Source organism: Lagopus muta, chromosome 1, assembly GCF_023343835.1.
Source record: "Lagopus muta isolate bLagMut1 chromosome 1, bLagMut1 primary, whole genome shotgun sequence".
In the NCBI taxonomy this organism is placed as follows: domain Eukaryota; kingdom Metazoa; phylum Chordata; class Aves; order Galliformes; family Phasianidae; genus Lagopus; species Lagopus muta.
In genome coordinates this window covers 86,541,101-86,568,333 of record NC_064433.1, presented here as the reverse complement: position 1 = coordinate 86,568,333, position 27,233 = coordinate 86,541,101, and the positions used below count along the sequence as shown (strand labels likewise).

The 27,233-nt window shown below is 35.4% G+C and overlaps 1 protein-coding gene across 6 annotated transcripts in view; it reads left to right on the top strand.

Moving 5' to 3' along the window:
• CBLB (Cbl proto-oncogene B) overlaps positions 1-27,233 on the top strand; it is a 123,236-nt gene that overhangs the window by 36,230 nt on the left and 59,773 nt on the right. The window lies entirely within an intron of this gene.

Below are 27,233 nucleotides of genomic sequence, written 5' to 3'. Positions count from 1 at the left end.
TGTACTCATTTTCTTTGTAACGTATTTGGTTCAGTTCCAGTGAAGATATGACATGGAAAGTTCTCTACCTCCAAGCTCAATGCAAGTCAGGATTTCACAGCAAGCATGGCAGATGTTCTGATGAAACTCCTTGTGCTGTCAAAGTATATAAATTAGTATAAAAATACTGGTTAGAAGTTTCTGAAAGGAGGTTTTTGTGATGATGACCTGCAGGATATAAAAATTCAATCACTTCTAATTACAAATTTGAATAATAGATGTCTTTTGGATGTAGTCTTCCAAAACAGTGGTTTGTGCACACAAAGCTTAGATATTATTTTTCGGTCAATAAAGTTGGGTCCTTTACACTGTCCTTCCTTCTGATGTCTAATGTCAGGCAAAGTATTATTACATGGGAAAATGTATGTATATGTATGTCTAATTTGAGGAAATATAAATGTATATATGTGCATAGGTAATATGTTCTCTGGAAAATGAGGAAAAGTATTAGTCTAAATTCTACTCATTTCAGTGTAAACTGAACATTGTAACCAGTGTTCATCAGCAAGTTGTATTTGAGGTGTACAGTTGCAAAAGAAATAAAACAATAGCTGACAAACTACTGTCAGAAAAAGGTTGATTAGCCTGAAACCTTTGTTTAGATATTTCATTATTAGTAAAGATTTATTATTATTATTATTTTTCCTCAATGTTGGTTTTTTCACTCATCTTTTATAGATATTGAAGCAACAGGATATCCTCTTTTTTTTTTTCCATGGATGATTATTATGCTTAATTTACCAATAGTCTGAGATTTTTTTTTACTGTCTTGAGTATTGTAAAAAGGAATATACTCAGCACTATAAAGTGAAAAAAACACTAAATCAATTAACTAGAGTTAATGCATAATAAAATATTCTAAGAGTGATGATAGTCTTGTGACTAATCTTTTCTTGATATTTAATGACTCAAAACTGGCAAGTGCACAGTATTTAAAAATCTCTAACAATGGATGGTGAATTTCCTAATACTCAGAGTATTGCTACAGGAAGTGATTGTACAGATGAAAATTGATCTTTACAGTTGATCTGTCTTCCTTCAGACTCGTGGTTGTATATCATTTGGAAGCAAAAAAAACCCTGTTTTAAGCACAAGCTTTACAAACCGTCTTAATAGTTCCCTTCTCCTGAAATCATTCCTTCCTAATGTTAAATTTCTTGCCTAAAGTAGGAAATACTCATTCTCTCAATCCAATTTTGTCTAAATAAGAAGCTGGGAAAATGTTTCAGTAGGCACTTAAGCGCGTGGGAAGTTCTTTAATGATAATAGCAGCACAGTACTTTAGCTAAAAACAAATACTCTGCTTTTGATGGGATTTATAATTTGTATGTGGTTTGTCTATGAAATGATGCATTTGCAAAATAGCAAAACATACAAAGATGCGGACAAGGAAGAATTAATCCACGATATTGCTATAAAGTTGTGACAGTAGAAAGAAATGAACCTTTTTCAGTGGTGAGCATAAATCAGTGATGATTACATTGATTCTTTTCTCCCTTCTCCTTGCCTCTCTAACCTCCTAGTATATTCATGAATATATATAAACTGTGAGCTATGTTATGCTACACCTCAGCAGAAAGAGTAAAATTCTGGTGTTTGATAATATTTGGCAGATATTGTTATAGCAGCTTAAATCCTTAAGTTATATCATCATTCCTTTGGTAGCTTTATTTAGTCACAGAAGTGAAGTAATTACCCTAACTGGGATTAATTATTTCACATTTAATTAGAAGTAGACTGTGGAATTATATACTCTGTACAGTCTTTCAAATTTAATTTCTCATCTAATTTTGCTAAAATGAGAGCAGAGACCTTCAGAGTAGAATATTTTGCCTAGAGAAAATACCTAGAATTAGTTTTAATCATTTAATCAGAGTTAATGGGAACTATTTTTGTAGAGATAGTACATTGCTAGGATTTCGTAATGGCTTAATAATTCTAAAAAATTAATTAGGAAAAATAATTCAGTATTTGCAAATATATATTTGTACTTAAGCACTTTTTTTTTCTTAATTTTTTATTAACTGTTTAGCTACAAGTTATTAAAGCTTTAGAAGTTCTGGGTCAGAACTGTTATAATTGGATGTGAAGCAGCTGCATTATTTGAAATATCACTTCTGATATAATATTTACAATAATATATAGGCAACACAAGGTAAATGTGTAGTCAACTGTATGTTGTGAAGCTTTATCTAATGTGGTGCAACTTTTTTGTAACCTCATTGCTATGAAACTTTTCCAAAAACTCTTCAGCTTAGTTATGGCTGAATGTCCCAATGTGAACTGATTTTTTTTTTTTTTTTTTTTTTTTTCCTAGTGAACTATTATTCTTAAGGCTACGGAGGGCTATTTAAAAAGAAAAAATATATATATGCTTTGTCCACGATTACAATGTAAATTGTACACTTTCTAATTATGTACTGTCTACTGTTTCACAATCACAACTAATCAGTTTCAAATGCAGAACTAAGTGGTGCTCATTCTTGTGTTGAGAGTTTTTTATTATTTGACTGAATTTGTCAGCCTTTCTGACAATGCAGTCTGAATTCTTGACCACTGCACTAAAAATAATGAACTTAGGCAATTATTTGTACTGCTAGATGTCAATGGTTTATGGGCTGGTTCAGCCTGGTTCCGTGACCAGCAGGGCAGAGGGATTTCGCAAAATCCGCACCTCTGGAAAAGGGTAATCGGGGACCCCAAAATAATTAAAAACAGCAGCAACAATCTGAGTAGAAACAAACTAATTTACTAAGTATGGTATTGGAATGCAAGATAACACACCACAATACAATATAATCAGAATTGAAGCTAATAAATCAAATATAATGAGAGAAAGAATGTCCGAAAGGTGGATAGGGCTCACCACATACTGAGGTGAGATGCGCAGTCCAGTTGAGCAGCAGGGAGATGGGAGGAGAACTGATGTAGAGCGGATGAAAAAAAGTGCATCAGGTGACCTTGCCAGGAGTTCTATCTCCTCTCCCTGACCGCAAAGTCCCTTGGGAAATGTAGTTCTTCCTCTCTTTTGAACAGGTACCTGGAAGTTGAGCATTAACAGTTAAACTCCCAGTGCCCCACATGATGTTATGATGTGGAATACTGAAAACCAAGAATCACAGAACCATGACACTAGACAAGAAAATATACAACAGGAATTAATGCGCAGAGAAGGAAAGACTGAGGAAACTTTTACTCTCCAAAGTATATAGGTGTACTGCTAACGACTGTTAAAATGGAAAATGTTGGTTGTCTTATTCTAAATAATTATCAAAATAATGATTTAGTAAGAATGTCGTCTTAAAAAGTTGCTTGAACAAAAAGATTAAACTGCTAAACTTATATCTTTACATGTGACTTTTCTTGGTGCCCTTCCTGGTTTCAATTATTCCATTCTGTGTTTACCAAGCTCTTTCTGCCAGATTGTGTAATCCTAATTCATGCTGTTGGCTGAGTGTTCTATAAACCTAATTCCATCATCAATCACTTCTTGGTTGCAAAATACAATCCTTGATTTGTCACACAGATGATTTCCATTCTTTCCTCTTTCACTTTACTCAATTCTGTCAAGCTACATGGTAAGGTGTTAGAAAATAACTACATAACTTATATGGCTTTTAATTAACTTGCTCTGATTCTGCTAGTTTCACACTTCAGCAAAGTGGCAGGATTATTATATCTCAGAAGGGGAGCTCTATAATATTTTGATTGAACTTTTTTTCTATAAATCTGTGATAATTCTAGTTGAATGGGAAATCATTTGTCTGTGCATTTGTTACTTCTTTCACTGCAGAGCAACTGTACACAGATAAAATAGGCTTGTTGCTTTTCACTAATGCCACTGTAGAAAACATAGTAGCCTGGGTATTTTGTGCTCTGTTATTTCCATATCAATTTCATATCAGTGCACTTTGCAGTCTTGGCCTTATTTTTAGAGCACCTATAGGGAACATAAATGTGTAGTGCAGAAGATCTACAAACCTGCTTTTGGTGATAGTCCTGACTTAAATAGGTATGTTTCCTTGCCTTTGGATTTCTTTACTACATTGTCTGAAATCAAGTCTAGCCACTAAGCCATGCCTGGGGTCTCTTTCCGTTTCAGACTTCAGCTTAGTAATGTTACATTTAAAGAAAATTTTGTAGATGCCAAGAAAATTGCTCTCTATAAAATAAATATTTGCAATATGAGTTGAATGGGAAAACAAAAATACTTAAAATTTTAAATACATGAACCCAGAAGTAAAAATTTTATCTATGTTGACGGGTAAAGCTGTGAAGATGTATTCAGCTTATGAAGGAATTTGAAGAGTTTAGGAAAATAAGTGGGAAAGGATCTAAGTTACTTGAGTGATGTGTATATAATTTCAGTGTCAAATTTGATCATCTAGTATCTTACCAGTTCAGAAAGCCCATATATTAACTGAGTACTTTGTTTGGAATTTTGACTCCCAGACTTAATGAGCAATAGACACGGTTTGTGGAAGACCAGCTCTACTGTGAGTGATGTTTTTTGCAAATCAGCAATGCCTGTGACAGTGATTTGGACTGGCTCTTGGCTTCTCCCCCACCCTAAAAGGTTTATTGGTTGTATTCTATGTAGGTAGCTGGGATTTTTGGAGGACGTTTACTTCTGTAGGCCGCAGTGGGAAATGTTTAGCATGACAATTCCTTCCAATAGCCTTTTTTTTTTTTTTTTTTTTTTTTGGAAGGTACATTATTGTGTAACTCATTGAACTGTTCTAATGTTGTTGTGCATTACTTGATTGAAAATGTATTTATCTTATAGCCTCAAATTCAGGAGACATAATGATACAATAAATACAGCTTTTAAACAGATACTGGCAATTCATAAACATATAAGAATTTCCTCCAGCTGATGGTACTTGCTTTCTTTGTGGTCTTTAGCATTGTCTGTGAAGCGTTTCTTCTCAGATTGTTCAGCATTGGATATTCTCAGATATTGCATTACTGGATGATTAAGAACTAGCAGATTGCCTTTACTGTCCTACAAAAGAGAGGATAATGCTGTTCTGAATTTCACGATTTCAAGAATTGAAAGGGCTTGTTTTTAGACTAGCTTGCAAGACTGAAGAGATTTCTTAAGACATCAGGAAGAAAATTATTTCCTGCATCTCAGCTTGGCAAATTCTCTTTTTATTAATTCTCATATTGTTCTTCTACATCTCCAACTCTTGAAATATGTTGAAGCTGGATTTGTGTGGAAGATAAGCTGTTAGACTTTAAATCCATAACTTTTTTATAACATGCCATGGTATGAAGAGCAGGAAGGCAACTGCCACTGCCATGGCTCACTCTGGAATTCTCTATTGCCTGATGCCAACCTTGGTCCTTCCCGTCTTGCCTCTGGTATATGTACTAAAGTCTATATGTAGAAAGAAAGATGTTTACACACTTTTTCTTCCTTGGTTTTCGGTTCAGGTATCCATACCTTGATTTACTTCTCTAAAAGTAAGAGATGAATGCTAAAGCTCAGTTTTTCATTTTATATTTTAAAAACTTAGCCTTGGAAAGAAGAAATGATTCAGTATTTCAAGTCATGGTGTTGTATTAAGAAGAAAAGAGTGTATGAAGCAATTTCTGTATAGTAAACTGTATAGTAAACGTCTTAATTCTCAAATATTAGTTATGAGTTATCAGCAGGATACTGATTTGCAGTAGGAAAATGGGATCACTGGTGGTGGTTGTGGTTTTTCTTTACTTTTGTACTCTTCCCCCCTTCCTCCATCCCTGCCATTTTCTTGAGAATATTGTCATTTACAAATAGTGATGTTTCATGTTTTTAAAGGAGTTAAATGAGATTTATCTTTCTAGAGTTGCATGCTACCTAATAGGTCTTCATATGCAATGGTACTTCACTACCTTTTTATTACAAAAATATTACAAAACATGCATCTCTATAAGCATTCGACCTTCTCTTGGAAATTTAAAACGCAATGTTAATCAATTTTCAGCTTTGTAGGTGAAGTATCATCTTGTTAAACTGAATAAAACTGCCTTCTTTTGTGTGGTGTATTATAACGTCTTATGACCTTGACAAATTTATTCTGTTCTTGATGATGAATTCGTTTCTGCTCTGGGGTGAAGAAATCAGAAAGAGATCTGTAAATTTTTTTTCACGGCAGGTGAGGGAAGAGGAGAGAGATTAAGTGCTGAGCTTTTTGCTTTGCTGGTTTTGTTTTGTTTCCAGACAGGAGAGAAAATGAGAAATGATATTCAGGTGGTGAATGTCTTTCTATTGCCTTTTTTTCCACTGGGAACATAAACCTCAAACAGTTAAATAATTAAATAAACTCAAACAATTTTCCATTTCTAATGTGTTGTTTTGTTGCTTTTTTAGGAAAGAAAAGCATTATTTTCAGTTGGAGAATTACATCCCACCCAAAATTTCAAAGCTATCAGATTTTCGGTTGGATTGTTGTTCTTAGCCACTTTTGTCCCCAGTCTCTGCTCCACAAAGAAACAATAACACCTAAAAATAACATTCTCAACATTGTTAGCAAGAATGAACTCTAGAACTTTCCTATTTGCTCTGTAATTGTTCAAACTCATTTGTATAAGACAAACTCTTAAATCCATGCTCAGGATGTAATGGTATCTGAAGATACTCAAGGACAGATATGTTATTAGATTAGTCTTGATTTATTAAATTGTGTGAAGATATCCCTTACTATGATTTTAATGATCAAAAAAAAAAAAATGTTGCTTACTAGTATATTTCATACTATTTCACGTAAAACTGAATTATAGGTAAAGGTGGTAAATCTGTGCAAGGGTCAGAGGAATGCCTTCTTTTAATTAAGGTAGGTGTGGAAAGATATTTGCTTTCTGTGTCTTGCTGGCACTCTGTAAACATTTAAAACACAGTGCTTCTTTTGACACATAATCTGTATACAGGTTAGTTTACATCATTTGAACTGACCAATTAGCATTTGCAAGCACTTCTCCATTACTTCAAGCAGATGTTGACATATGCCCTGAGTGGTTTCTGCTTGCTATTTTCATTTGCCACTTTGATTTGGCAGTGTTTCATATGAACTGGATGCAGAGCATTAGATGTCTGATTTAGCTGTAAGAAAATGCAATCAGTTTTTTCCCCTAAAAAGTTAAGAATAAAAAATTACTTGCATTCCAACAACTTCTGTAAGGCAGGAGCAATCCAGTGATCTTAAGAGGGGGGGGGAGGGAAAAAAAACTATCCCAAGTACAGAAATTTGAAAGAAAAGTCATGTATGAAAAAAATGAAGTGCTTTTAAATACAGGCAGCCTACACAAACCTGGAGTGACTAGTGTAGCTAGCTAAACATACGTCAGAATTTCTATCAGATACTTCTGTTTGGACAGAATATGCAATGTGATATTACAAGGGCTGCTACAAAAGTAATGCCTTCTATTTCATTATGTTGGCATACTACACCAGAGGCAGATGATGGTGGTATGGCAGTAGAAGCTGAACCTTCCCACCAATATCCTAGTATATTTTGTTGCCATGTGACGGATGGCAGCAGAGGGACAGTCTGACAGGATGTCTGACATGGAAGTGCATGTGAAGCAAAGGTGTGAAATTGAATTCCTCCATGCAGAAAAAATGGCACCCATGGAAATTCATTGATGCTTTCTAAACATTTCTATGGACCAAATAGTGGATGTGAGCACAGTGAGGCAGTAGGTGATGTGTTTCAGCTTTTGTGATAGCAGTGTGAAAGGCAAGCCATTTCCTGGCCAGTCATGTACATTTTGATGAGCATGGCATGTGGGCTCTTGTTCATCGCTGGTGAAAATGCGTAGCTTATAGTGATATCCATGTTGAAAAATAGTGCTTTATTAGCCAATAATTTTCTCTATCAAATAGTGTTTTTGTGCTCTTTGTATCTTTTGTTATAGTTTCCTTGGAAATAAATATGAGGCATTACTTTTAGAGTGATCTACCAAATATTGCAGAGCAAAACAATTCATTCTTGTTTTTTCAACTTCTTTCAGCTAATTTGGTGGTGATATAATCTCATATGAAAACAAAAACGCAAAATAAACCAACCAAGAACAAAAAAATGCAACAAAACAATCAGTAACAGCACCTAAAACAAAACAACCCAAACATTTAAGGGCTATGGTTGAGCTATTACATTATTCCCTAACCTCTGCTGAAATTCTTTTGGTGGAGGTATAGAAAAGCAGGAGGAGAAGAAAAGTCATGATTTGGCTAGGGAAACTGATCTGTGCTTTCCTGTGTATCTTTAGCTGAATTGCCTTGTTCAGCTGTGTGGCAGAACGATTAAGGGAGGGCTAGCACTGGCAGAAGGGGACTCTCAGGACATGCCAAGAGCAGGGAGTAGTGCATGTGTGGAGGAACATTGGGAGGCTACTCATTTGGCATCAGGTCCAGCTACAGTTCTGAGGAGCTGTCGTCAACTGTGAGGTTGTACCTTGGACTGCAATTGCATTAGTTGATTTACAGTATGACATACGTAAAAAGAAAGCTATAGGTAGATTTTAAGTGTTTTGAAAGTCTCTAATAAGAACACCTGATAAATTAGTCTTTGAAAGGTCATTAGATTGAGTATTGAGGGATTTTTTAGGTGTACTTGTGAGATTTCTCCATTAAGAAAACTTGAGCTATTGGCATGTATGCTTTTCAGTGAGTTGTTTTGTTTCCTTCTAACTGAAGTTCTGAACCTATTCAATAGGTTCTACCTAGTTCAAGGTAGAAATTCCTGTGCTTCACAGGAACCACTAGTTGTCAGTGTGAGAATAGCAGTTGACTTTAGGATATATTTGGAATGGAATGTTTGTAAGGAAATTCAACACAACTCTTTGGAAAGTTCTTTTTTGGTGGTTGTTATTTTCAGAAGACAGATTTTTCCCTTTTTTGACTAAATCTGATGTGAATGATGCAAAAGTTTCATTAAAGCAGATCAAAATTCCACAATTTAGAAATAGGAAGCAAATATTTTGTTTTTTTTCTACCATCTGGTCTTGGGGATCATTGGATAGTAAGAGTTTTTTTTAAAATGACAATTCTTTGAGGTTGCTTACCTCTCATACTTAGTGTATGTAGCGTTGTTCATTAGTATTTGGGTTATTTTTATTTTTTTTGAATAGAATGTTCAAAAGTAAAGAAAATATAGATTTCTTTCTTTAATCTTTACAACTTCTAATGATTTTATATTTGACAATATATACCACTTTTCATATAAAAACAATGAGATTATTGAAAACTCAAGTGGACTTCATGAAACCTGAGATTTCTTCCTTTTCAAAATAGGAACCAGTCTGTCCTGATTTCGAGCAAGATTTAATGCTGTATAAATCCCAGAACATCTCAACCTTTATCAAAACCTGATATTTTCCTTTTGGTTTTGATATTCTCATGGATAACATCTGATTACTTTAGATGAAAACTACAGATGTTATTGTATTTATAGCTTTGTACATTCATGTCATAGTTACATTGTGAGATAATGCAGTGTTTTCAACATGCCAAAATGGGGTTGTTCTTTTGAAAGTGAATATTCATGTTTTTATGCTGTAAAATTCCTTATACATTTTTATTAGAAAAAGTACATGCCAAATTGTTTCTCTATTTAAATGATAAGCTTTTCTCACCTTAATCTTTCTTGCTTTCTTGCTTTTAACAAGTTGGACACTTGTTAAAAATGTATCTGTTGCCTTCTCCCCCTTTTAGGATCCAAACTTTCATTGTATATAGTAAGATACAGCAGTTTTGTTCAAACAGTTCATTTTAATGTCATTTTTAAATTAAATTCATGTACTCTACTGGGACATGATGTACCACAGAGACTCACTAACCCTCTTGTTATTGGCATAATAAACTTTGGTGAAAGAAGGGGCCCAAGGCTCTTTGTGCAAACTTGAGGACTTACATGAAGCTGGTTCTTCTCCTAAGAGGCAGAGCAGTGTCCAGATTGTGACCTTGTTTGTAGCCTCTGGAAGTGATAGGTAGGCAGGTGCCTAATCCTGCCTTTCAATTGAAGTACTTTGGTAGCATAGAGTGGAAAAATTACTGATGTTTAGTATAAGGGAAGACTTTTCATTCTGGAAGAGTTAAAAAGTGTAATTTTACTCAAGGTTTGTAAATGTATTGTGGTATCTGTAAATGATATCTATAACAATTCATAAACCAAAGAAGCCTTAATTGCAGTTGAAAACATGAAAGGAAGTGTGGAGGTGAGGACAACACTCAATGTTTGGGCTCTGGAGTCCGAGCAAAGAATTGCCCTGTTTATTTATTTTTTTTATGGTGCTGTAAAGGAAGAGATCTACTGACATCTTTTTCAGCCAAACTGATTTTTATGGAGCTGCCAGTTAGATATATATTTATAACGTATACCAACACTGTGTGATACTAAAAGGCTTACATAAAAGAACTGGTTTGTTGGTTGTCTAGGTAGCTGGAACTTAATTTGCTCCTACTTACAGCTAAAAAATGCATTTCAAGTTAAATAAATACAGGTTAAAATGAATGCAAGTATGCTGAAGGAAATACTGAAGGGCAATGTTGAATGTAGTGAGTTTCAGAAGAGCATCTAAAGCTATAAATGGTTAAAATATTTTTAATATAACATGCTAATGTGACAAACATTGCTTTTATGACATCAGGTTGCAGGTGAATTGCACCATATATTTTACGTATTCCTGTTGTATGAACAGATTGATATGCATCTGATAATAAAAGGATCATCTCCTTCTGTTTAATGAAGAATATCCAACATCACAGCCTTTTGTTTTCTGTTGAACAGATATTTTGCTAAGCTATAGTCTCCAGAGGGAGAATGATACTGCAGAAGGAACAGGTAGGAAAGGCCTCTGAGCGGATCCCAGAGCAAACAAACAACCTAGTTGTAACAGAGTTTCAGGAATGCATAACCCCCTTTCTATGTCTGGAAAAGCTTCAGCTTGAGGTGGGAACTAGTCCCAGGAAACACCTATGAACAAGTTAAGTATTGGATGACAGCTGTTTAAATTGAGCAAGTATGTTTTTGTGGCTGGAAAAGATGACACAGAGTGATTTGAAATCCAGACCATTTTCTCGGACCATTATCCAACTGCCCTTTCTGGGTTATCTTGCAAGAATTCACTGAATCTATGGTGTTGGCTTTTGTTGTCTGTGTATCAGTACTACACCTGTACCAGGCATCTGTATGGAGGCATCTATTTAGAATCAAAATCCACCTACTTGTTTTTAGCTTCCCTTTCACTGTTTAGAGAGACCTTGTTATTCTATCAGTTGATTATAGTAGAATCTAATTGTTTAGAGAGTCAATATTTAAGGATTAGTAACTAGGTTAAGGGTTTATTACTTGTCAGAAAACAGATAAACTATGGAGTGATACTTATTGCATACCCTATATTAATAATCTGTATTTTTAAGAGTTACACGCTGGAGCAAGATTTCAATAGGTAGCACTAGATGCTGCAGACTGCAGCCATTCATGAAAAGGGGATTTCTGTTTTCGTGGTTTTTGTTTTTCAAACAAGCAAACATCAAGTTGCTTGTGTTATAACATGGAGGAAGCAGAGTTAGATTTGTTTAAATCCTAAGTGTGGAAGTATTTGCAGCTCTGCAGGACTGCAAGACAGTATTTATCAGGATACTGAGCCATCTTACTAGAGTTTTATGAAAATGTAGGACTGATAATTCTTGAATCAAAACATAAATTTATGTGATCTTCTTAATTTTTAAATCAAAAGAAGTCATTTTCAATTACATTCCTGATATCTGAGGAAAAAGAAAAGAACAAAAATTTAGAAGGGATTATAAACTGGTCTTAAATCTTTTTTCTTTCTTTTTTTTTAATATTATTTCTTTGTTGTTACCTATGAGTTCTTCAGTGGGCCTTGTATCATAAATTTTCCAAAATATGCATGTCAAGGTAGGTGAAATTTAGGTCATCTGAGTATAGCACCAGATTTATAGTGGGATGAACTTTGTTTTCAGCCTAGACTTGTTTATAACAGAATCCACTGAGCTCCATGAATTGACTGTGAAATTACTTCAGTATGGCTTGAAAGCGGGCTTAAGTTTCCCATGTACAAATGGGATGGGTGTTTGTATTGAATGCTTCCAGGATCTACCCCTGTGCCCTATAAGCCATGATGATGTTAAAAATAACCCTTATTAGTATGTGAATGTCAATTGTAGAGGATTGACTGTGGACTGCATGAGGAAAAACTGATGATATATGGTCATTGCATTAAAATGTGGGCACTGACTCACTGCAAAGCTGCACCTGTACACTTGCTTGCAGCTGTACAGAGTTGGAAAGGGTAATGTTTTACACTAGGTTGTGCCTAATTTGCACAGGTGCAAAGTGTGGAAAGCTATAGCCTCACAATATGTATTCAAATCCCAGTTCTGCAGCAAGATGTCTGTGACCTCCCACTACGTGCTCAGAGTGTGACCTCTCTTCCAGGGAGACTCCGTGGGGAAAAAAGTAATCTGTCACTTGAACATGTTCGTTATCACTTTGTCTGTACTCCAAATTGCCATTAAGTGAGTTGAGAGTTTACATTATAGATTTATTTAGCATCGCTGTAGAAGGGACTATGTTGCTTCAGTAGAATTTTGCTTAAATGTGTTATTAAAAATATTTAAGTGAAGCTGGAGTAGACTATTCAGAGTTAAATACTTGGAAGACGTTCTCATTTCCACAGTTGTGATTCTTTGAATGAATATGGCAAATTGGAACTGCTGCTTGACATAGTCTTCGTTCAGAATTATTTACATTGTTCTAAGATATACTGAGGGCTTGCTTTGGGAAATAAATAACCTTCATATTCCACAACAGGGCTATGCACAGCTGGTTTAAGATACTGTTGATCAGTTGCTTATGCTTGGTGGTAACAGTGCGGTTTTTTGCTGTTATTGCTTAAGTCCTTGGCAGTACAGCTGTAGAAGAACAAAGAAATAGCAAAATCAAATTTACAGTTTTTCTTTACACTCTTACAAGTTTTTTGACTGAAATAGTTTTCGAATATAGTGAGGTGTTTCTTGTCTGTTGACACCAAAACTTAATCTGTGTTGTTAGTAACGTATCTTCTGTAACTAGCAATTGTGCCTATTGTGAATCATGTGAAATTGAGGTGACTAAACTTAGAGGAATGTGAACTATAAAGTTCCTAAGGAAAAATACAAAACATATAGTTTCCATTTTTACCATTTTATACTTCTCTCATTTTTTATCTTTCCCTTTTAACTATCATCACTGTTGGAGAAATAAAGGTATCATCTGGTTGGCTAATCTTTCAGTATTCTGGATTTAAACACTGAAGTAACCATGACGTACCAGCCAGTCCTTTTAATCCTCTGGCCCTTTAGAGAAGTATTTGGGGATTTTGTATTTTCAAGATATTAACATGAAGCATGGTTCTTTTCCTTCCCAAATGTTTACTGTGATTTGGTAGGATTTAGCCTAGTATGAAGAAGCATAAGTGCAACACACTGCATGTTTCATGTTTTGTTTCAGACATCCACGGATGAGCATTTTATAAAGAGAACTCTGTCAGATACTGTTTTATCTTCTGTCCTAAAGAAGAGCTTATCCCATGTGGAGCTGTGGAATGTGGCTTGGTGGGTGGGAACCTAGAAACGCCAGGAAAACTATTTGGCCCTTGCCTTCCCAGTTACCCCTTTCATGTCTGTCTGTCACCTTCTTTCCTCTCTCCTCTCTGGGAGCTGTATGAAGAATTTGCTTTCAGCCACTAGGGAATAGGAGGAGTGAAGAAGTACTGTGGGATTTCTGGTGGAAACTGATATACAGGGCCTATTTTTCTGGGAAGAGCTTTTAATTTTTGAAGCTGGCCAGTAGCAAGACATGTTACGCAGGGACTTGGGACACACAAACTCTCTCCAGAACACTGTCTTTTTGTTGATGAGGATTTATTGAGGTGTTAAAGTTGACTGCACACACTTCTTTAGTATATACCTGTTATTTATTGACAGCTGCAATATTTCCCTGTTCATTGCAGGAGAGATTGTCTAGAATCCTTAAAGGTTCCTTCTGACTCTAAGGATTCTATGATTCCATGATTTCTCATTTTCATAGCAAGATTTTTCAGACTCTTTAGCAGGTAGAGAGTTTGTACATGGTTTCACTATAAGATCAGATATTGATAGTACTCATTACTCAGTAATGAATTACAACTTACAATGTCATAGCACTTCTGTCACTCAGTTCATATTAGATGTCACTTAAAACCGATGAAAAATACTTGTGTGAGAGTGGTTTCTAGCTCCAAACGTGCCACACCAAGTGGAACTCTGTATTTGAAACCTTGCCAGACCTCAGGAGGCTATCTGCCACATTAGCCTTGGTCTTGGTGTTCTGAAGATGATAGGAACTTTTATATTTGAATTCTGTTTGCTCTCGCTTCAAATTTAGACAGTCCCCTATTATTTGTAGTATAACAAGGCAATTACACATGTAGTGCATCTTGGAAATTAACATTCCTGTCCTATCTCAAGATCTGAGGATCAGAAGTGGGAATGTGTTGTTGACTGTGACATTTTTTAGTTCAGTGGTTCTATAAAATAAGTTTGTTTTATGACAGCTTTTTACACGATTTATTTTGCTGTTTTTTTTTTTTAACTACAGTATTCAAATATTACAGTAATTGAAATGGCTGGGTCCACAAACTAAAGGCAGTGTATATACAATTTCTCATAATCTTAGTATAGATATTTTCAGGTGGCAAGAATTTGCCAGAATATGCAGTGCAGTGATTTAAGATGATTCATGAAAAAAGACTGTTCAGAAATTTACAGCTGGATTTCTTAGTATCCAGGGATTTATTTTTTTTTTCCATTTTAGCTTGAGATGTGAATTATGTGTCTGCTGTTTTCTTTGTTTTTACTAGCCATGCTAACAAGAGCTGGAATGCTAGGGCGCTCGATGGAAAAATGCTATTGTCTTTAGTTTTGTATTACAGTTGCAAGCCAATTTCTTTTGAGAGGCTGGATGATGTTTCCAAGAGTCCATAATCACAGAAAGTATTTGCTTATGCAAGTAGCAAAGTAAACTTCATTGCTAGGCAAAACTGCATAAGTGTTTAGTCTCAGGGGAGTAAAAATTGGGTGTGACTCGTAGAGCTTTGATGTTTTTATAAAGTATTTTAAGTGGAAGGAATTTTAGTCTATCTTATTTCCAATTGTGATCATAATTCCTCTGTGTTGTTTCAATAGCAATGTAGTAAGATTTAGGCATGGATAAGATGTAGAGGTTTTCACTTTGCCAATCAGAATATTGATGTTTCCTCTGCAGTTGTGATGTGTGTTGGTTGCTCTGGAACTAACACCTCCTGTTTATTTTCAAGGAGACTGTAACAGATGCAGAGAGCATAATAACACTATTTGGTAGAATAAACTCTTAGCTACAAAACACTATTTTTCAACATAGTCACCACCACTAGCTATGCATTTTTGCCGGTGGTGAACAAAAGCCTGCAGGCTGTGCTTGTAAAAATCCCTTCGATGGAGGTGACCTGCTCTCACCCCTGCTGAAACGCACCACTCACTACCTCACTGTGTTCTCATCCATTGTTTGGTCTCCATAAACATTCAGCAAATGTTGATGAATGTCAATGGGTGCTATTTTTTTCTTTATGGAGCAATTCAATAACACATGAGACACTTTTGCTACATCTGCAGTTCCACGTCAGATGCAATTTTGTCATACTGTCACTCTTCTGCCATCTGTTACATGGCAACAAAATGTACCAGGATATTGGTGGGAAGGTTAAGCCTCAACTGCCATGCTACCATCATCTGCTTCTGATGTTGTGGGCCAACATAATAAAATTGGGGCATCACTTTTGGAGCAGTCCTCATAAGTAGCCTTCTCTCATGCTGTTTGGACTGTTGCCCTCTATGAGCTTCTTGATTTAATTTTAGGAACTTCATTTTACTTGGCTCTTACCATTTTAGTTATCTTTGAAGATGTCTGTGGTCCAACTCAGCTATCAGCTCTCTTAATTCTCCTCACTTCCTCCATGGTAGCAAGTACCCTGCTAGATTTTTGTTGTTTCTGTTACTTTAAAGCTCAACATAATGCTCTGCTCTTGAGTGCCTTTTGTACATATCTGAATCTCTGCTTAATGCTGCTCTGCAGAGTTGCATACTGTACCTCATGCTGAAGTCTGCCAGGCCTCTCTTAGTGGAGCATGCAGCCACACTCATGATACAGTCTGCGTTTTAGGCAACTTACAAATTTTGGAGATATGAAAGGTTGTTAAGTTGCTTCTGTTGGCCAGGACATCTGATATTAATTAAAGTTATCATGCGTAATAGTTTTGTGCAATCTGATAGCATGAGAAATGAAGTAAGTGATGTTAAGGACATAGAGTACCATACTAGGCATAGCCTTAATCCAAATCAGTATGGCTATTCTTAATTTCCATGTCTACTGTAAGTGGGCGCCTAAAGGGCAAAAATAAATAGGGCAAACACTGTAATATGCTACATTCCTCCCTTAGTCTCCCCAGCATCTGGCCACTTCTAACTCAGGAGATTTCCTGAGCTGCTGTGCTTAGTTACTCTGGAAACCTTTTATGAAGCTGTTTGTCCTGGTTCTTTTCTCATTTACTTGCAAGCCTATTTAAATTTGCCTCCATGGTATCCTTCGGCAATAATTCCTGTGGGTTTCTTTGAGCTTGCACCACATCAGCTTCATTTACTGTCTAGTTACTGTCAGTCTCTATTCGTCTTCCTTATGCCATTTGCAATTTGTAGCCTCTGTCATATTTTCTCCGTGGTTACTTGCTGAAGAGTTGCAACATACTCAGATCCTTCTAAATTTGAATCCCTTAATAATCTTTGTGTCTCTTAAAGTATCTCTTCTAGCTTTGACATGTGTGGTTTGATATGAAGTGTCTGTGATCTGATATGGTAACACAATCATGTTTGCTTTTTTGTTCTTTTGTTTCTTTTCTAATAATTGGTAGTTTGATTTGCTTTTTTATTGCTTGTAAGCACTGAATCAATATTGTTATGTATCTACTCCAAAGTCTTACTTCTGTCTTGTAATGGTCAGCACAGAGCCTTCCATTTTTTCTTCGTGTTGAGATTATTTTTTTACTGTGTTGTTTTGCCTTCACATATATTGAACTTTATCTGATTTTTTTTGTTGTTGTTCAGTCCACAGCTGTTAGAAGTTAGCTGTCAGCCTTAGAGCCTTTGAATAGCTGTGTGCAATCAGCCAACTTTGTCACCTCACCGCTCACTTCTCTCACGCTGAACAGAGCTGATCTCTATAACTCAGCAGCACTTGCCTCCATTTCAAACATGGACCCTTAATGTTTACCCTGTGTTTCCAGTTTTTATAGCCCAATTATTTTTTTATGCAACAATGTTCCCTCTCAGGCCATGGCGATGTAGTTTTCTTCAAAATCTTTGAGTATGACTCGTTGTGCCCACATACAAACGTACCACCACTGTGTGAAAGCAGGGGCAATGACCCTTTTTTACTAATGTAGTAGTTATTAAGGTCAGAGTATAAATTTCTTCATTGATAATTTTGCTTCAGAATAGGAAGATAGTTTTTTCTCAGGGAACTTGTTCATTTTGCCCTTTTACCTACCTCCTCATGGAGATGTGGAGTTAAGAAGAAGGAAAATCCATTTTTTAAATCGTATACAATTGTCTGTCTAGCTACAAAGGGTTTAGCACCTACTTTTACTCAAACAAATTACTAATGGAAATACTTCAGTCAGATCTATTAAGTATATATATTTTCTCTAGTTAGTGTGAAATCATCCACCTTGTAATAGAGAGGAAATCTCTTAGACTTTTTCTGAATGTCTGTGCTGTATTCCTAGTTGGTGCCAAATAGATAGTTCCCAGTTGTCCTGTCGCGTGTCTACTGATCTGATCTTCATGGGCTTTAAGTTGGTATAGCACTGTGAAACTGTGTCAAGCAAGGATTCAAAAACAAGTATTTGATTTTTCTTTCCTTTTCCTTTTTCTTTCCTTGCTATTCTATACAGATGAAGTTCCCAACATAACCTGGCAGCAATGTATCTGGTTATAAATGGTTTAAGAGTGGTCCTGATGCGCAAATAGATGGGCTTCTGATTTGTTCAGGGTATATATGAAAGCGAAAAGGGCAGATACGTACTGTTTACTGCTTTGGCCAGAGATGGAAGCTTATTGCTCTTTGAATGAAAATCACTTTACTTTCTCCTAGTAAATTATCTCAGTGATCATTCCACAACAGTTTCTGTACAATCGTATTTTGTGTATTTCCATGCAATATGCATTAATGTCGCACTTCTTGGGTATGCGACAGCTGAATATTGCACGCATGCTGTATTTCTGTACTAAGTAATGTTTAAATTCTTTTTGATGAATGACTTCAAGTGGATTTGATTAAAGTGCATCAGAGGAAATGGGAATTTTTATTATAACTTTGATAGGAACTCAATAACTTTTAATTCTAGGAATTACTTGAGTTGTGGTTTGAAGGCTGATTATTATATTTCAGTGTGTAATTTAGCAATATTATTACTCTCACTTGGACTTCCTTTCTGGTAAATAACATATATTTTAGACCACGCGAAAACCAACCTGCTGTGAATCATTCTATTACAGCAACATATGTGTGTAGTTTGCTAGCAAATCTTTTCTGTCCAGTTTAAAAAAAAAAAAAAAAAAAATCCCAACAAAAAACACTGATGTGAAGGAACTTCAAGTGCAATTGGAATAATGCTGTTGTTTCTGAAAATTTGTAACTAATTGATCATCTTCTAGCTAGAAAATAGAATGTGTTATTTGGAAGCAGTTTATTAACACTCCTAAGATGGATGAATATCAGTTTGAGTAATCTGTTTGTTGGCACATCATAAATATATTTGTTCAATTCTGTTTTATGTAACAAACTATCACATGTAATCTTTATATTTTGCACCTAAATAAAAGAATTCACTAGTATCTTGAAAGAGATTTTCAGGTAGCAGCAAAATGACAAGATATCCCTATCACAATAACAGTAATGCAAGTCAAAATAGGACATTTAATTTTGTTTAAATTCCTAGAAATCCATTAATTGCTACTTTTTTCTGTCTTGTTATTAGTGGTAAAGATAACTTCTGCGTGATTTATTGCATACCAGTACGCAAAATTGTATACTGAATGCACTTCAAAGAGTGTGATTATAAACATAGGATGTGATAGCTGTAGTTTCCATATTATTCACATTTCAACGAACTTCAAGATGTCTACTGTTCTAATCAGTTACTGTAAAATTATACTGACCATGCCTCTGCCTTTAAAAGATGGCTAATTTTTGCGAAGCGTTTATTTAAGTATTTGATTGTATATTTAGTACTTCCTATTTTTTTCATGCTAATTTACTCCTTTAATTTTAGGATTTTTTACATATTAATAAATTCAGATAGGTAATTCAGTTTTCAAAAAGAGACAGCCTAGTTCCCAGGGAGGTTCTGTAACTTCAGTTATGTTTGAAGATGCAGATTTTGACTTTATGTGTAACCCAACAGTAATTTAATAACATTAGATCTTGGTTGACAAAGACATCTGTTTACAAGGGGACAGAGGAAGCAGAACAATGCCTAATAATGAGTTAATATGGATGGGCAAGAGAGTAGTGTAAAAGCAATGGTTTTAAAAATAGTAAACAAAATTAAATCAACCAGCATCCACTTTTTGTTTCTTATCTCTGTGCATATAAAATTAATTATGCTAAATCATATTTTTTTAGAATGATATAACAGCTTAAGTTTAAAAAAAAAAGGTAGTAAAATCTATTAGCTCTAGCTTATATTACTACCTATATTGCAATAGAATTGATTGTCCTTTGTAAAGTATTTATACTTATAAGTATAAATAAGTAAGTCAGAAAAATTTAATTCAAATTTATTTCTAGTAGCATTTTCTAGAGTAATTTTTAACCTCTATTGTCATTTTGTGTAAGTAATTAAGGAGAACTATTTATGGGAAAAATGATTAATCTTCACCATGACTAGACACAGTTTTTTTTTTTTTTTTTGCAAGTTCTATTCTGGTTTATGCAAAGTATGTTTCCTTTGTGACTTTAATTCCCGCTAATGCTCAGTGTTTTCATTTTGTTGGATATGTCTGTTACTCATAGTATACTCAACAACTGTTGTGAAAATAGATGGAAGTAGATCTAGAAGTACCTTGAGACATTCATGTGCTTTGGATAACATGCTTTGAATATAGCTGAAAGTAGTGAAATTTTCAGAATGTGGGCAGTGGAGCCCTGCCTAGAAGAGCTATTGATAATTGCTGTAGTATGAAGTGTTTGTTTATTAAAAATCAAGTTTAATCCTTGCACAGGGCTTTGCTTAACAGAGGTTGGCAGGACCAGTGCCACACCGACTCATAAATGAAAATAAGCACGTACACAGCTTTTGTGTTTGTATTGTTAGATTTGGAGAAATGTTCTGCATTTTCCTTCCTCTGTATTTATGTTCAATTTCCTCTACGAAGTTATTTTATGTTAATTATTTTTGCATAAATGGGGCAGAGAATTCCTATAGAAGCAAGAGAAGCTGATGATAACCACTTCTGAAACATGAAGTGTATTTCTTAAGAATTTTGTCTGGTATTCAAAAATACAAGAATGAAAGGATCACCGTTGCTACTAGAGATGGGTATATCATAGAATCATAGAATGGCTTAGCTTAGAAGTGCTCCCAAAGATCATCAAGTTCCAACCCCCTTGCCACGGGCAGAGCCACCAAACCTGCAGATCTGGTACTTGACTAGATTAATCTTCTCCTTAGAAGTGGATTTCATCCTGATTCCTAGTAAGGCGAATGATAAAGCATCTGGCAATTTTAATTTTGGTTCTTGGCAATGTGATATGATTTTTAAGCAAATGAAAAGACGGAGGAAACTTTCAGGTGACGTTGTGATCAGATTTCTTTGCTTCCTAGAACATAATTACTCAAATCTTACTCGGTCTGCCATTTTTAACTTTTAGTATCCATCATGAATAACAGAACATTAGCAGACTTGCACAGTACTCCTGGTATGTCAGATTGTGGCTAATGAGAAATAATTGAAGAAGAGTAGTGCTTTTCTACTCCTGACAAGCTCAGTCAATTCAGGTTTCAAGTAAAATACTTGTCTACATCTAGTTTCTTACAAGTTTGTACTTGTTTTTCTTGTTTAGCATATGTTGAATTTAACAATCCATTAACAATCTCACCATATTTAAAAGTCTTTTTTTTTTCCCCTAGGCTTTATAGATGAAAAAACTAAAGCAAAATCCAGTCATTTGTCTCCATCTCTTCTATAAGTCAGTGACACAAGTAGTAAATGGAGCTCATGTTTATTCTTATTCCCAAGAATATAGGCCCATGTACTTGGATCTCTGAGCAATAGTCTACCTTTATATAGCTTTTAAAAATAATGAATGCACAGATCGAGTGTTTAACCAATTGCCAAGAATGATGGTAGACAGGATTTTTCTCCACAGATGTATTGACAGGAACCTTCAGTTTCCTTTACCTCCTCTGAAATGCTAAGGAGAGATCCTTAGTTAAGACTAGATGACTGTTGTACACCTGTAGCTTTCTAAATCAGCAACATTTCCGTTTTGTTAGTTCCTGTGTTTACTGTCTGAGAAAGGGGGAATTCTGGGAGAGAACAGGGGATAAATGAGTAAGGATTGTACTGGATAATCAAGAGCTGTTAGTTGCATAGGTCTCTTTTAGTTATACGTGTGCCTTTCGTAGATCTGAAATTTGAGTATTTCTTCAGATTTTTTCTTTTTGTGGATGATTTATCCTGATCATAGTACATTTCTTTGTCAGTTGTCATTAGTTGATGTTAGAAGTATAACCCATCAAAAGCATTTGGGGGCAGCTATGATTTTCCTTGTGATGGAAAAGTACAAATAGGAAATGTTTTGGAAGCCTGGATCACAAAATATAAATGAAAAATTCTCAAGGAGCAGAGTGGAAGAGCCAGGTCTTAACTTTCCTCTTTTGTACTTGAATCACGAGATTATATTCTGTCCCTTAGTTCTAATTAGTATTGTGTATTTTGTATGATCCCTATATTTTACTACAACTTGAGCATATGGATCAGAAATCTGTTTTAAATATAACTAATTAGGTGAAATGAGCTCTATACATATGCTTTGAATTTTGAAGCTTTAATATTTTGAAGGGGACTGGATTCTAAAAGTTAAAATCAACATTCACCTTTTGAAGGCTTTTCAAGCTTTCTTTTATCTTCATTCATGAGCAATTATGACTTGCACTTTTGCCAGCTAACAGAGCTTTCTTTGTCCTTGTATCTTAAGTATGAGTTGCGGAAGAATTTTCTTTACTGATAGACTAGTCCATTTCTCTGTCAGATCTATCTGGAAAGTAGTTTGCCAAACAGATCTCTTTCTAGCCCTGAAAAAGGCTGTTTTTTTTTCTGTGCCTGCAACTGAAATACATTATGAACTTGGAGATTTGATATATTGTTTGTTATGGCAGATAGCTGCGTAGAAAAAGGGAATATGTATGTGGGGGCAGAGATATTAGAAGTTAAGTGAAATGAAGGAAACCTGGTGGTAATCTAATTTTTGAAATAATGTGTCTGAGAAGTTGAACAGTCTGATTTTTTTTTTTTTAATATATCATGTTTCTTTTGGCTAGAAATGTATGTAGTTTCAAAACAAAAATAATCACTTTCATGGGACAAAGTGATTTGCAGGCATGGAAGAAATAGAACAATATTTAAGCAGGCTTATGCGTTCTCAATTTTGAGGGTGAGATCTAGCTAGAGATTGCTAAAAATCACTATGTTTTGATCACAGTCTGTGAAATCCAGTAATTACAAAGGATGTAGGATCCAGGTGTATGCTTTGCTTTGTGTATTTATTTATATGCTGATTCTGTCATCTGTGTTTGTTTGGAGCTCTCAGAGTATTTTATTTCATTCCTCCTCATATGCAGGCAGTAAATGCAGGACACAGGTGTTCACCCCACCTCATTGATCAGGCTAGTGACTGAAAGGAAATGACACTGCCTAATTCCCTATCCAATTCTGTTTGCTAGACCATATTGCCTTCCAAAAGTAAAATTAGCTTTCATGCAGCAGCTAGGAAGTTGAAACATCCAAAACTTAACTGTGTTATTGCATGCTGGTCGTGCCTCACTTTCTTGTTTTATAGATCCAGGAGAACGGGACTGCTTCAGACCTTCTACTGCTAGATGCTTCTGCTCTAGCAGCCTGGCCTGGTTATGGCAAGGATGTTGTAATATTTCCATTAGTGAGCCTTATTTTCAAATTGTTTATAGCTGGGCATGTGAAAACTCCTGTTCTGAAATCATTGCAGCAATCTCTAGCCTACCCTCACTTTGTAAAGTTGAAGAGAAAAATGATTCAGAAGATACATTTTATTAAAAAAAAGTGAACAAACTCAAGATTCTTCTTTTCAGTCTTTACCATCTGTTTTTCAGAAAACTTGCTGTTGATTTATTACTTCAAAAGGGGGTAATTCTGAAATTAAGAAAATGGTTAGTCAGAAGAAGGAAACAAAATATGTTTACTGATCCAAGCTGTAAGTTTGTGCCAACTGAAAATTTGATTTTTCATCTTTGTATCTTAGGCATTCTGAAGTGAACTCAGAGCTTACAGCAGGCTTTAAATACATTGTCCAGAATACGCAAATTTGATGCTCGACATTAACTGTACAAACATGTCTGACAAACAACTGAGTATGACTGAAGAACTGATACTTCAGAAGTAAACTTCTGCAAGAGGGTTGAGCTGTATGGCATCAGCTTGAGTTAGCAGAAGAGAGTTAGCAAAAGCTAACCATGAATTATAGAGAAATCATCCAGTAACAGGTGTTGAATATGTTGCAGATAATGTGGAAGAGACCAACAATATCTGTTACATAAAATGCAGTTGATCTACTGTAATTTACAGTTAAAATATTCTTAAATCTTACCACAATTAAATAGCAATTAAATTGTGAAGAATGATTATGTCAGCTCAGTTTTCTAAAACAAAGCAGTGTTATTTTTCAGGAATTTGAATCAAATAAGATTGTTCTCATCAGCATGAAATCCATTCTCTGTACATAAATGAAGTAGATGTTTTTACTCTAAATCAGGCACAAAACAGCTGAGGAAAGAAAGCGCGCCTTTAGCTTGCTCCAGGTTGCCACTGGAAGAATAATGTAACCGTAAACCCTGAATGCAGCTTCTCAGGCATTAAAACCATTGTTTCCCTATTAATTGGATAACTTTTGCTTTTTAAATGAAGTGTTGCTCCAGTATGATCTATTAAGATGTCTCCCCCCTGCTGGGATTTATGTCGAAAGGTCACTCCAGAGCTTGATTCTGCCAACTTTTCTGTGCCGTCAGACTCCAGTACAAGGTTGTGTTCACACTGTGCTCTGCATTGCAATATTCCACACTGTAATGAGAAAACAATCCAGCATTGTTAGAGACGCTGACCTGACTTGGGCAGGATTGGTTTCCTTTGTTTTGTGTTGTCAGTGAGACTCAATATAGGTGGCTAAAATTGACCACAATGTCTTTCTTTAGGATTATTCACCAACAAGACAAAATTGATGGGTTTAGTTGTTAGTTTCCATATAGTTAGAATTTGAATACCTTGTCTTACACTTATGCATGGGGAATAAGCTGGAGAAGTTTTGATACTGATCCATCTTGATATGAGGGAAGAAAAAGGAATTATCTTAACATAGAGAACAGAGCTTCAGAGGGATCCAAGTGGTTATATGCATCTTGTGATGTCTGGGAAGGTACTCCACAGAATAGCAAAAGTACCTATGCTAGAACAGATAACCATGGTCAGGTGAGAAAAGTGCATGGGTAGAGAGAATTGGTGGCTTGTCCTAATGTCTTCATCTCTGTACCTTGCATTACTCTTGAAAAGCATTCCTGAAATTGCTGAGCTTTGTATGTCCTGTAGGTAACTGAACTCTGGTATCATGTAAACATATCTAGGCAGAAAGGGTACAGTATGTAATATGTAAGTGGAATGTTAAGGCAACATAATTTATCATTATTTGATATGAGGAACTTGCAATAATCATCTAGTACAGCAAGAACCATAATTAAGGAAGAAACAGCTATATATATGTATATACCATGTATATACAAATGTTTGAAAATTGGCTATTTATACACGCTGTGGTGTACGTTCAGGCTCAGATAAGGTTCTAAATTGTGTTAAGTTTCAGCTTTGCAATCAGAAAGAAAGATATCTTAGTTTGAGGCTAAACTATTTTTTCCCATTTATATGAACATTGACCAGAGACAGTTTTCTCTCAACTCCTCTTTATCTAATTGACTTGAAGCAGAAGCGTTCTTATACACGTCATGACTGGCCTTGTTCAAGCCAGAGTTTGCAGTTCAGATACAGTCCTATCATGATTGTTCTGGAGGTTTGCTGGCAAGTTCCTGTCAATAGTTGATTTGGTCCTACACCATGCAGCTGTGCCTATCAGGCAGTGCGTGTGTGTGCAGCCACATGCTGCCCTCCAGGCAAGGAAGTGCCTTCTGTTGACAGTGCAGGGAGGGTGCCCCAGGTGGAGCCTTGCATGACTTCATCCTTTAGTTTGCTGAAGCCTCACAAATCCAACAAGCTTTGTAATATAATAGTTCACTTGGCAAATTCATACCTGAAAAGAACCCCTGCAGCACAGTAAATTGCAACTGTAGACAATGTAGACATACACATTGTGTGTCAGCCAAGGGAGAGCTCTGTTAAAACTTGTGCTGAATGATGTTCTCATCTGTCCTAGGCATAGGAGGGTTCTTGCCTGATCTTGAGTCTAAGTCAGGCTGATGAAGCCACATTAAAATAGCTGTTGCTTTTTCTGTGCATCAGGATTGAGTTCTGAGGAATAAAATAATAAAGAACATGTGCATGCAATTAAAGTACAAAGGAAACAGGAAGGGGGATAGCAAGGAACAAATCCAGAAAATGAGGAACAGTTGAGCATCGTAATTACAGACATCTGATTATACTGGAGGAATTAAAGGACTTAAAGCATTAGTCCTACAGTCATTCTGATGGATATACTCTTCCTCCTTACTGGATTCAGACCTTTTAAAAATTTTTTAAAGTTGCTTGTATTTTCAAAATAGCTGTCTTTATCCTATGTTCCCTCATAGCAAAACCTGTAGGGAGATCTGCAGTACAGCTTCTGCAGGAATCTCTATTATAAGTTGCACAAAAATTTGGCTGAAGTAATTGCTACTTCAATGCTAAAATGAGAGTTCTTTTAGGAAGATCCTGGCAAGTCAATTCTGCTATTTTGAGAATGAAGAATTGGTATTTGTATTTTGGAACCTGTTTGGTATGCACGTGTAAAAATCTATCACTTGAATTTTGTTTTGTTTTGTTTTTTTTTTTAATATGGCTAGGGACTCATGAATAACTTTGAATTTATTTAAAATATTGTATGTAAGCAGTTATTAACTGCATGGTTGATAAGCATAATTTTATTTTGATTTTTCATTAAAATGTGTGAAGCTTTGTGAAGTAGTACTGGAGATCGTGACAGATGAATGGCCTTGATGCAGAGCGTTTCTGTGTTATTAAAGATATGTAAGAACACTAATTCTTTATTAGAAGCTGGTCAGTCTCCTGGGTCTTTTCTGTTGAATATATCAAATGGGGAAGTATCTCTTTTTATTGTTAGCATATCCAAAGAAATCTACAGAAGGAAAATCTCCTAAAGATTTCTTCATCATTCTTCCTTCTCATCTCCCTACCATCTCCCACAGTTTTTTCTGTAGTGAAGGATGATCTACATTTAAGGATGCATTGTTATTTTCACTAACTGAGATTTCTATGCAAAAAAATACATTTTTTTTTTGCTGAACTGACATAAAGTCTGGATATCTTATGAAAATGGACTGGTAGCCAAAAAAGAAGTTTGATTTTGTTTCTAACGTGGCAGTGAAAATTGAAAGCAAGCTTTAACTAAAGAGGAGGCATGTAAGAGAAAAATAGGAAGTGGCTCCAGTATGAAAAAGCTGGATAGAATAAAAAGAATACAACTGTCATAGGAAAGAAGAGTAAAGCTAGTTATGTGCCATATTTATATTTTTAGAAACCTGGACTAAAATAGTTTTGATGTCACATATAAAAATAAATTTTATGGGGTTTTTCTTTTGGTTTTGATTTATATTCA